Source organism: Hydra vulgaris, chromosome 06 (genome assembly GCF_038396675.1).
Source record: "Hydra vulgaris chromosome 06, alternate assembly HydraT2T_AEP".
Taxonomy (NCBI): Eukaryota; Metazoa; Cnidaria; class Hydrozoa; order Anthoathecata; family Hydridae; genus Hydra; species Hydra vulgaris.
In genome coordinates this window covers 8,644,284-8,657,500 of record NC_088925.1, presented here as the reverse complement: position 1 = coordinate 8,657,500, position 13,217 = coordinate 8,644,284, and the positions used below count along the sequence as shown (strand labels likewise).

Sequence of the window (13,217 nt, the reverse complement as noted above, 5' to 3'; positions counted from 1 at the left end):
CAAAAAATATAGTTAAAATGCTTATTGTTAATAACTTAAACAAAATATTTTTGATGTTAATACTTTTAAGTAAATAGTTATTGACAAAGCATTATTTTTCATAATAAAAATGTAGATGTTTCTTACTTTTGTCACATTTATTTTAGGCAGAAAAACTGTAAGTTAGCAGAGTTCATTTAATAGAGTTTCTTTTGCATTGAGGTCAAAAGAGTTATGAATGTTTTTTTTTCTCTCTAAAATCAAATTTAAAAAAAAACATAAAACTTTTGCAGTTATATAGATTTTGACGTAAATAATTTTGCTTTTATTGTTTGAGTTTCGAATTTATCATTAATGCTACTTAATTTTGCCTGTGACTGTATATATATATATATATATATATATATATATATATATATATATATATATATATATATATATATATATATATATATATATATATATAATATATATATATATATATATATATATATATATATATATATATATATATATATATATATATATATATATATATATATATATATATATATATATATATATATATATATATATACGGGTATAAGAATTTATTTCGAATAACCCAAAACTCGAATAACTGAATATATTCTTTAAAATGAACTGCTTTAAGTTTTTTTTTAATTTTAATAAAAGTAGAAAGTAAAAAAGAAAAAGACCCTTGGAATTTGGTGCTACTTCAGTTTTATCCTTGTAAAATAATAAATATTTTACAATTCATTGAAAATATAGTCCATTTTTTATTTATTTTTTGTTCCTATAATGTGTTTTTTTATCTTCAAGGGGAGCAAAAATTGTTTCGAATAACCGAAATTTTGAACAACTGCAGGTTCAAATAACTGCATTTCTGCATAACAGCATTTGCATGAATTTGTTAAAGAGAAATCACAGGAAATGAAAATTGCTTTGAATAAGCAGAAAATTTTAATAAGTGCCATTTCGAATAACCGGAAGTTTATTGTATAATAAATAAATAAATATGTGTATATATATATATATATATATATATATATATATATATATATATATATATATATATATATATATATATATATATATATATATATACATATATATATATATACATATAATATAAATATATATACATAATTTATATATATATTTATATATATATATATAATTTATATATATATATATTTAATTTATTTATCTATATTTTTTAAATATAATAACAATAATCAATTTATTTAACCATAAAATATGAAAATTTACAATAATATTTATAAACTCACATAAATAAGGTTAGGTGTCACTCATATAGTTAAAAATTAGTCAATGGAGTGACACCTGAACGTATAATTATCAATTATATACATAAATAAGTTGTATTAAATATGTTATTTCTAATATAGAAATAGCATTTAATTTTAATAAGATTCAGATGTTTAAAGTAATATCAAAATTAATAAAACATAATAAGTCAGACTAAATTTTGTGTGTTAACAGACTCAATTTTTTATTTATATAAAAAACTTTAAACACCTTACCCTATTTATCAAGCAAATACTTCAGTATAAAATCTTTGACCAATAATGAAAGTATGCATTATTATGTTGTTGTTTTTTTGTATAAAACCGCGTTTGGATAGGAAACTTTATTTCCATTTTTTTTTATAAACTTCTAATATTATTTGGAAAAGCAATAAGTCTTAATTATAGAGTTGGTGTTGTATATATAATTCTAACATTTTTTCTTATCATATATTTTTATTTATTTTAATAATATGTATTCATGCATGTACATATGGGTAAGTTTATGAATATATATAGAAAAAATGTATACATTTGATATACCTATATAAAATGTATATATTTCTAGTCCTAATAATAGACTAAGTGTTGTATAATTAATTCTAACATTTATTCTTTATCATATACCTTTGATATATATTTTGATTTGTTTTAATAATATGTATTTATGCATGTACTTATGAATATATACATATAAGAAATATATACATTTTATAAATGTATATATATATAAACCTATATATAATATATATATTTATATATATGTATATATATATACATATATATGTTTATATATGTATATTTATATACTATATGTATATATATATGTATATACATATATATATATATATATATATATATATATATATTTATATATATACGTATATAAAATGTATATATGTGTATATATATATATATATATATATGTATATACATATATATATATATATATATATATATATATATATATATATATATATATATATATGTATATATTTATATATATATATATATATGTATATATATATATATATATATTTATATATATATGTAAATAAAACAAATGATGCCTTATTTTTAGATGATCTAATACAATGACATCACAATCTTGGGCTTTAGTTGTTTATATTAACAACAGATTGAAACAGAGGCAGTTGCTCTATGTTGTTGGGTAGAAGATGGTCGGTTATTTTTGTCAACTGGTGTTCATGCAATGAAAGCTGCCCATAATAATTTTCCAATTGATTATTCATTGAACAAGCTTAGAATTAAAAGAATTAATGTAACTGGAGGTCATTAAATTTTACAGTACTCATTGCTATATTAATTGTTTTATATGAATAAAAAAACTATTATAGTTTTGTATTAATGGTGAAGTATTTTGTCAAATAAACTTATTTCTTATTTTTGTTTTGGGATAAGTAATATTTTGAATCTGTTTATTGTATTATGATTGCCTAGATATATATCGTAATCTGTTTACACTGATTCTACATTTTAGTTTTTACATTTTTGTTTATATTTGTTTTACTAAATAATAACTAATTAGTATATATTATTAGATAAAGATGTAGGCAAATGATTTTATTTTACGACTACAGAGGACTCCGAAAAAGAATGTAAGTAATTATGTTGATGAATGATTGTGTTTCTCTTTGCATTTAACTATTCTTTGTTTTTAATATGGTAAAGAATAAATAAAATTTAATATTAACATTGCTCATAGCTGATTTTAATAATACTGTCTAAATTTTTTTAACTTGTTATAATTTGATTTTAGGTGTTAGTTTATTTAGTAAATTTCTGGTAGGTCAAAGATAGAGGAATGATATGCTTTTAACTGGTTTCTGTCTTAAAAAATAAGTACATTATATGATTTAAATTGATGGTTTAGAGTTACACCTATTGAAGTAAGTTTAATTTAGTTAAATTATGTATGGAATTGTGACTAATTTTAGTTTTAAAATTTGACTTTCATAAAATTATATATATATATATATATATATATATATATATATATATATATATATATATATATATATATATATATATATATATATATATATATATATATATATATATATATATATATATATATATGTATATATATATGTTTATATATATATATGGAATTGTGACTAATTTTAGTTTTAAAATTTGACTTTCATAAAATTATATATATATATATATATATATATATATATATATATATATATATATATATATATATATATATATATGTATATATATATATATATATGTTTATATATATGTTTATATATATGTGTATGTATATATATATATATATATATATACATATACACATATATATATATATATATATATACAGTGACAAACAAAAATTAATTAACGTTATTGATAAATTCAAAACTTGAACAAAAAACACAAAATTATTTATGTCGTAATCTACATAACGGCAAAAATTTTATGTCTTTTTTTTAATTTGATTTAAAGAAGAAAAAAAATATTTATAATTCTTTTTAACTCATTGTAAAAGTAACTCTATTAAATGAAATGAGCTATCTTACAATTTTTATGTCCAAAGTAAATGTGACTAAAGTAAGAAACATCAAAATTTTTATTATTAAGTATGTTTTGTCTATATATTTTATTACAAATGCAAGAATATCATGTCTGATTTTCATTATATTAGTTTGTTGTTCCACCTTTTGCTTTTACGACTGCTTCTAAACCTCTTGGCATGCTTTTTACAAGCTTTGATGTGAGGTCAGCATCATTCGAATTCCAAATTTCAATGAGAGCCTCTTAAAATTATTTCCGGTCTTTGTGGCGGCTATTTAAGGATGTTAGCTTTACTTTTTTTGAAGAACTGTTTTGCCACTTTGCATGTGTGTTTAAGGTCGTTGTCATTTTGAAAAAAAAATTTGCAATCAATTCTTTAACGGATTGACATAAATTTTTTGAAAGCCAATCAACATACATCTTCCCTGACATTATACATTCAACATTCACCGTCGTCCCACACCATTTGAATCAAAACATCCCCATGCCATAGGCAAGCCACCTCCATGTTTGACTGTTTTTGTAAGATTTCTATCTAAGAGTGCATCACAAGGTCTGCACCAAACTCTTTGTCGTTTTTTAAAGCCAAATATTTGACATTTATTCTCATCAAACCATAACACTAAGTTCCAAAATGCCTCACTCTTGTTAATATGCAGTTTTGCAAATGCTAAAATTTTTTTTTGTTTATACGACTATTGAGAGGTTTACTTTTCTGAAGCAGGTTTATTTAAACCACCTAAATTATTAAACCACTTAAATTAAGTCTTTTATGTGTAGTTCGACAGGAAACATTTAAATAAGGATTTTCAACAATCTCTTTTGAGGTTATTGTTGAATTTTTTTTTTCTACCAGTGCAATTAAGATATTGGTTCTTGTTGAAGTCTGAATGGGGCGACCAAGCCTTTTCTGATTTTCAGCAGAACAAGTTGTTTCATATTTTATACACATCTTCCTAACACCACTTACTGATATTTGATATTTTTCATCACATTGCTTGAAGGTTAGGCCCTTTTTTCAATCACAAGTGACCCGAGATCTGATGTCTAATGAATAATTTTGATGATAAACCATTATTATTATTATTTTTATTTTTTCTAAAAATAAATCCCAAAAAATATAGTTTAAAATGCTTATTGTTAATTACTTTAACAAAATATTTTTGATATTATTTCTTTTTAGTGAATAGTTATTGACAAAACATATTGATATAACATATATATATATATATATATATATATATATAGATATATATATATATATATATATATATATATATTTCTTACTTTGGTCACATTTATTTTAGACAGAAAAACTGTTAGTTAGCAAATTTCATTATATACAGTAAACTCCTGGTTAATCAAACCTCCAAGGGGTATAAGAATTTACTTCTAATAACCCAAAATTCGAATAACTGAAAATGATCTTTAAAGTGACCTACTTTAAGTTACTTTTAAATTTTAATGAAAGTAGAAAGTAAAAAAAGATAAAAGACCCTTGGAATGAGGTGTTTCTTAAGTTTTATCCTTGTTAAACAATAAATATTTAACATTTTATTCAAAACATAGTCGATTTTTTATTTTGTTTTCGTTCCTTAAATGTGTTTTTTTATTGTCAAGGGGAGCAAAAAATTGCTTTGAAAAACCAAAATTTCTAACAACTGCATGCTCGTATAACTGCATTTCTGCAAAACGGCTTTTGCATGAGTTTGTTAAAGAAAATTCACAGAAAATGAAAATCGCTTCGAATAAGCAGAAAATTCTAATAAGTGCCATTTCAAATAACCTGGTGTTTACTGTATATTTATATAAATATATATATATATATATATATATATATATATATATATATATATATATATATATATATATATATATATATATATATGTATATATATATATATATATATATATAATATATATATATATATATATATATATATATATATATATGTATATATATATATATGTATATATATATATATATATATATATATTTATATACATATAATTTATATAATATATATATATATATATATATATATAATATATATATATATCTACATATATATATATATATAAAAATATATATATATATATATAATTTATATATTTATATATAATTTATATATTTATATATATATATATATAATTTATGTATACATATAATTTATATATATATATATATATATATATATATATAATAAATATATATATATATAATTTATTTATCTATATATTTTATATATAAATATAAGTTATATAAATAAATAGGTTATATGTATATATTTACATTTACTTTTTAAATTTATTAATAATCATACTAATTCAATAAAACTTTTTTTACATTTGCTTTCAGACTACTAATGGCACTATTTTTATTTTTTGATTTAGATTTTGTATCTCAATGATATCCTGGCCTATCGATACGATATCCTGTAAATTTTATATTTTATATTTTTTATATTGTGCATAAATATATATATACAAACACTCACACACACATAAATCTTAAAGAAAATATTTATATTTTTATATATATATCTATAAGTTGTATATTTTAAGCATCTTTATATTTATCATTGTATATTACTGTTGTATTAATAAACGATTTTGGAAATATTGCAAGAGCAGAGTTCAACATACAATTTTGTTTTATATATCAAATCAATATATATTATTGTCACGTTTAATTACGTTAAATAATGTTTTGCGATATTTTCTACAGCACACTTAAGCGTTGATTCAACATTATATTTCAACTTTTACTCGACGTCTTTGAGTCACGTGAAATTGACGTTTTACTAACAACGTTACAAATCCTTGCAAAATAGACTGCTTTAACAGCGTTTATGCAACGCTTTTTAGGTAACGTTTTTTTAACGTTAAGTTGTGACGTTTATTCAACGCTTTTTATGTAACGCTTTTTCGACCTTTAGTTGCGACATTTTTGTAACGTTTTTTGTAACGTTTTTTCAACGTTACGCAATAACGTTTAATCAACGTCTATTAAACAACGTTACATATCTTTGCAAAATCGATTACTAATCGTCACAAAAACAACGCGCTTTCAACGTTGAATCAATTATTGTCTCATTAACTAGCCATTACAAAAATAATTTGCCGTAATGGAAAGCAAGGAAAACTTAATAGAATGCATGCAGATGGTATAAAAAATATTTTAAAGTTATCCCAGCAAACTTTTAATGAGATTCAGATGTTTAAAGTAATATCAAAATTAATAAAACATTATAAGTCAGACTAAATTTAGTCTGTTAACAGACTCAATTTTTTATTTATTTGAAAAACTTAAAACACCTTACCCTAGTTATCAAGCAAATACTTCAGTATAAAATCTTCGACCAATAATGAAAGTATACATTATGTTTTTTTTGTATAAAAACTTGTTTGGATCAGAATCTTTATTTCCATTTTTCTTTTAAACTTTATATATAGATATTTATATATATATGTATATGTGTGTGTGTATATATTTAAATCATATATTTTTATTTACTTTAATAATATGTATTCATGCATGTACATATGGGTAAATTTATGAATATATATAGAAGAATTGTAGTCGTGTGTGCTAGTTTCTTTATAGTAAATGTCTGTTTGAACTTTGTTATAATTTTCAACAATGTCTAAAAAGTTAATTACACTGTAGGTGTTATCATTTTTTATAAATTACTTGCCAAAATCTATTGTAAATCCAATAGAGTCATTTAAATCAGTTAAAGAGTTTTCAATTTTTCTGATGTCAAGATGTTTTGTCCAATTATAAAACCGTCATCAATATATCTAAAATAAAATTTCTTTATATCATAAAAGGTAGGATTATTGAAAATTAAACTATTTTTGTTTTTAATACAAGTATCTTGCAATAATACCAAAAACAGCACTACTGATGATTATTTGAAAGGCCACTAGTGCTAATAGTTTTAATATATGAAAAAACATTTTGTATTAGTAATTTTTTTTGGTAATTAAATTGTTTTTAATAAAAACATTTTGAAAAAAAAGATGTAATGGACTTTCTATTTGTTTCACTGTTCTGACTATTTTTGAATTTATTTGGTTAAATATTATATTTCAAGTATATATATAATATATATATATATATATATATATATATATATATATATATATAATATATATATATATATATATATATATATATATATATATATTATATATATATATATATATATATATATATATGTAGAGAGAGAGAGAGAAGCGAAGATGCAAATAGTGTTTTATCACAAAAATAAAAAAAACAATCTATGGTTGTAAATAGTTTCGCTTTTACAAGTTTCATAATATTACGCAGAGATTTTCGTTCATAACATCTTCATCTTCCTTTAATATATCTAAATAAAATAAAATCGAGGTAAAATGCAAACTCTGTTTTGTCCCAAACTAATTTCATTCAAAAAAATATTTGTCCATCTAACCAATCAAACCAATTTCACGCCGGCCATTTTTTAAGACAAATCACTTTTTGAATAAAACGCGTTCAAATTTTGAGGCTATGTTGTTGTTTTTGTTGTCAGTTGTAGCGTATTTTAGTAGTGTTTGATAATTTTGTTGTTTTGGTGATTTTGTAACATTTAATTGAAAAAAAAATAAGTAATGTCAGATCATGAGATAGATACAGTTCTTGTCGGTGATGCAAATGAGGGAATCAGGAAAAGAAAAGTAACAAGTGGTTAGAGATAAAAAGCTGAAGATAAAAAAAAAGATATTCGGCTCCCCCAGGCTCAAACATCTATGAAACTTGCAACCACAATTCATCAAACAATCGTTTATCTTGTTATAAAATAACACCATCATTTGTTAAGAACATAGGCAATAATTTTTATAAAGAGGCAAATAAATAGAGACAAGATAACATGGTTGCCAATAAGTTAGAAGTTTCAAGTGCTATCAAAGGAAAGCGGCCAAGACCCACAGCCCCAAAACAAAAGAAAGGAGGTTCGCACAATTTCAAAGTAAAATATTTTCTAAAATCTGAGCAGTTACCATGCTTGGAGGGTTGTAAAATCTTTTTCCTCAGTGAATTGAAAATAGGTGGTACGAGGTTGCAAAAAATTAACAAGAAAACAAGTGTTGGATATCCTCTAGAAGACAAACGAGGCGGAAACAGAATAAGCCATAAGTCTATTGAAAAAAAATCATCTTTGAGAGCATTCATAAGCCAACTGCGGGTAACGGAAAGCCATTATAATAGGAATAATTCAGGGAGAACTTATTTGCGATGTGATCTTATAATCAAAAATTTAAGCACTCTATAAAAAAGCCTCTAGCTTCTGATGTGTCAGAAGCTGGAGACTTAAAACCTATATTAAATTCATTCAAAAAAATTTTTCTGAACATTGCAAAATGATGCAGTGCAGTGTGTGAAGCTGGAGACTTAAAACCTATATTAAATTCATTCACAAAAATTCTTCTGAACATTGCAAAATGATGCAGTTCTGTAATTGCACATATATGTGTGTGGTTACTGCACTTTGTTGAACATACAAAAAAAAATTCTTTAAAAGGCTCCAGTAAACGTAATAATTATATCACTCAAAAAAGGATACTCAAGAAACGAACTAATGCGTTTTATACACTTTTGAAAGCAGACGTACCAACTGCTTTAGGCTTTTGTTTTGATATGCAGCAAATCCAGCCTTGGCTAAAAGCTTTCTTTCAAGTGGCATTTTATTCAAGAAAAATAAAATTTTATAATTAATATATTGCTTATCTTAGCTCTAATAAGCCATTATTCTGAACAGAAGAAAAAGCTGGTAATTATTCTATACCTGAACAGAAGAACAAGCTGGTAATTATTTTATACCTGAACAGAAGAACAAGCTGGTAGTTATTCTATACCTGAACAGAAGAACAAGCTGGTAATTATTCTATTCCTGAACAGAAGAACAAGCTGGTAATTATTCTATACCTGAACAGAAGAACAAGCTGGTAATTATTCTATACCTGAACAGAAGAACAAGCTGGTAATTATTCTATACCTGAACAGAAGAACAAGCTGGTAATTATTCTATATCTGAACAGAAGAACAAGCTGGTAATTATTCTATACCTGAACAGAAGAACAGGCTGGTAGTTATTCTATACCTGAACAGAAGAACAAGCTGGTAATTATTCTATACCTGAACAGAAGAACAAGCTGGTAATTATTCTATACCTGAACACATGAACAAGCTGGTAATTATTCTATACCTGAACAGAAGAACAAGCTGGTAATTATTCTATATCTGAACAGAAGAACAAGCTGGTAATTATTCTATACCTGAACACATGAACAAGCTGGTAATTATTCTATACCTGAACAGAAGAACAAGCTGGTAATTATTCTATACCTGAACAGAAGAACAAGCTGGTAGTTATTCTATACCTGAACAGAAGAACAAGATGGTAATTATTCTATACCTGAACAGAAGAACAAGCTGGTAATTATTCTATTCCTGAACAGAATATCAAGCTGGTAATTATTCTATACCTGAACAGAAGAACAAGCTGGTAATTATTCTATACCTGAACAGAAGAACAAGCTGGTAATTATTCTATATCTGAACAGAAGAACAAGCTGGTAATTATTCTATACCTGAACAGAAGAACAAGCTGGTAATTATTCTATACCTGAACAGAAGATTAAGCTGGTAGTTATTCTATACCTGAACAGAAGAACAAGCTGGTAATTATTCTATACCTGAACAGAAGAACAAGCTGGTAGTTATTCTATACCTGAACATTAGAACAAGCTGGCAAAGGCAGACAAGAGGCATCATCAGTCCTACTGCATTTTTTACAGAATACCGATTTTCAATCAAAGAAGTTACTACGCTATTTTTTGCGACAAGTGTGTTTTAAAAAAAAAAAGTAATACTGTTTTGAGAACAGCAATACATTTTTTTCAGATTCAACCCAATAATTCTACATGTATAAACGAGATAAAGTTTTATTTTCCTGTTTGTGGTCATATTTTACCGGCAGATTTTTTTGAAGAGAATTTTTGGTGGAAAAAAAGCTAAGAAAATGTGAAATTATTTTATCCAAAGATGAGTTTACGGCATTTACTTAAAAGCAGGTGAAGTGAGAAAATTTGTCACTGACTGGGATTTAAAAGACACAAAATTGCAGCAGAAATACTATAAGGATCTACCCGTGATGTAAAACGAATCTATATTATCAAGAAAAAAAAAGATAACCAAAACTCGGTCAAAGTTAAAACAATGCAAAATTTTTTCTTTGAATCAGATCCTGAAATGTTTCTTTCACTAACTAAACGAAATATTAGTAACAGATATTTGAAAAACTTAACACTCGTGAAAGTGCCTTTGAGCCATTTTATCACTGCAGAGAAGAAAAAAATGTCGAAAAACTTTTGACCATCATATTTGGAAATGAATGGCAAGATTAGGAAGATAGACGTTTTGATTTTTATAAACACATTCTTGACCTACTAACATCACCTGAACAAAAACTGGAAGAAGAACTGTGTGATTTCCCAGAACAGGATATATCTGTTAGAATATAAAAAAACTTATTAAAAACATATTAAAACCTTTTTTAAAGGAAAAATAAAATATTTTTTGAAAAGTTTTACGATTTTCAATTTTAGTATTCATTTTCATTCATATCAAAATTTGATTTTATTACATTCAAAAAATGTTTTGTGCTACAGATCTACGCAAAACAAATTTTGTCCATTTTTTTCATAAAAATATTAGCTTTACATAATAGAATTTCTGATAAATGCTACCGTTTACTATAGCAATACACAAGAAGTTTATTTAAAAAAAAAAACTAATACTAGTTAGCAAGGTGCAAGCTAGTAACAAGTTTTTTCTTTTTTACCACACACTTGATCGGGTGAATATATATAATATATATATGTATATATATATAACTGATCTCATCTTTGTTAGCTTTTCAACACGATGTTTTCTTTGCAGCTTCTAAATAAATAATCTAATGGAGCAAATAAAAAATTAGATATGAAGTTTGCGATTTTTTGTGAAATCGTTTCATTGTATAAACCACCATAGAGAACAAAAGAAAAAAAAAGAACAAAGATGAGCTAGAGTGAGCTTTAGCACGAGTTAGAATTAGAGACAAGAAAAAAATTAATGCGTGAATGTATGTTAGCAAATTGAAAAGAAGATGGAGAAGACAGAGTGACAAACTTGAGTTTATTTCTTAAATGCATGGGTTATTAAAATTTTATATTATAAACCACGAATTTTCAAATTAATTTTTATAAGTTAAAAACTTTAACTTAAAATAATTAATTTGAAATTTTATGGTTTAATATATAAAGTGCTGGCTATTAACCCATGGATTTAAAAAATATCGGCAAGTCCGTCGTATTATTTAATAATGTGACTGTGGGTTAAAATTTAACCCACTGTCAAGCGCACATGCGCATAACAGCATTCTTAACTTTCTTTAGGCATTGTAAATGTTTGGTGTACATAGGGAAGATGGGGGCACCTTGATCTGTGGGGCAGCTTGATCTTTTTGCGCTACATCATCTATTTATAATAAATATAATTAACATAAAATTATTTTTTTTGCAAAACAACAACGAAAATAAATAGCCGGAAGTCTATGCGGATAGCAAATTATGACGTCACGCAGATATAATTATAAATAGATGATGAAGCGCAAAAAGATCAAGCTGCCCCACAGATCAAGGTGCCCCCCCATCTCCCCTATATATAAACTGGAGACATAAAAATATTACATTTTTGAAATATATAAGAATGATGGTTGTAAAAAAAAAAATTAAATATAAACTTAAAATAAAAAAGCGACTTTATGAAAGAGTTATTTTTATTTATTAGCAGCGATAGAAGGTGAAAAAAAAGTTGTAATACTTTTTTTAAGTTTACTAATGTTTCTTTTACTACAAGGTGTAGACGCGTGCCAATCTAAAACTTATTTCGATTGTTCGCTGCTTTATTAACAAATAAAAAAAAGGAAAAATCTTATCTAAAATTATAATCACAGCCACGATATAATCTTGAAATGATCAACGATATAATCACACCAAATGAAGCTAAATCACACTAAATGAAGCTAAATCAATAAGTCGAAATAAGTTTGAGTTCCCGCGTTCTTTAATTATTTAATAACGATCATTATATATATGTATATATCTTATTATTATATATTTGTATTTTAAATATTGTAACGAAATGCTTTTTATAATGTAATAAAAAAAACAAAAAAAACAAAAAAACAATGTTCAAATAACACGCAATAAATAACAATTTACTAATATAATATACGTAAGAATTTTAGAAGATGTTTGCTCAATAGTTCATAATATATGTATATACTGATTGTTTGTTTTAAATTTTTTTAA

General features: G+C 24.1%; 1 long non-coding RNA gene across 1 annotated transcript in view; it reads left to right on the top strand.

The window, feature by feature from the left end:
- The window catches only part of LOC136080934 (uncharacterized), a 21,281-nt gene extending 14,927 nt beyond the window's left edge, over positions 1-6,354 (top strand). The window contains exons 4-7 of the long non-coding RNA XR_010638740.1: positions 2,371-2,581; positions 2,852-2,908; positions 3,070-3,199; positions 6,228-6,354. This is a non-coding gene — a long non-coding RNA (uncharacterized LOC136080934). The remainder of the gene's footprint in view (positions 1-2,370; positions 2,582-2,851; positions 2,909-3,069; positions 3,200-6,227) is intronic.
- Positions 6,355-13,217: the final 6,863 nt, after the last annotated feature.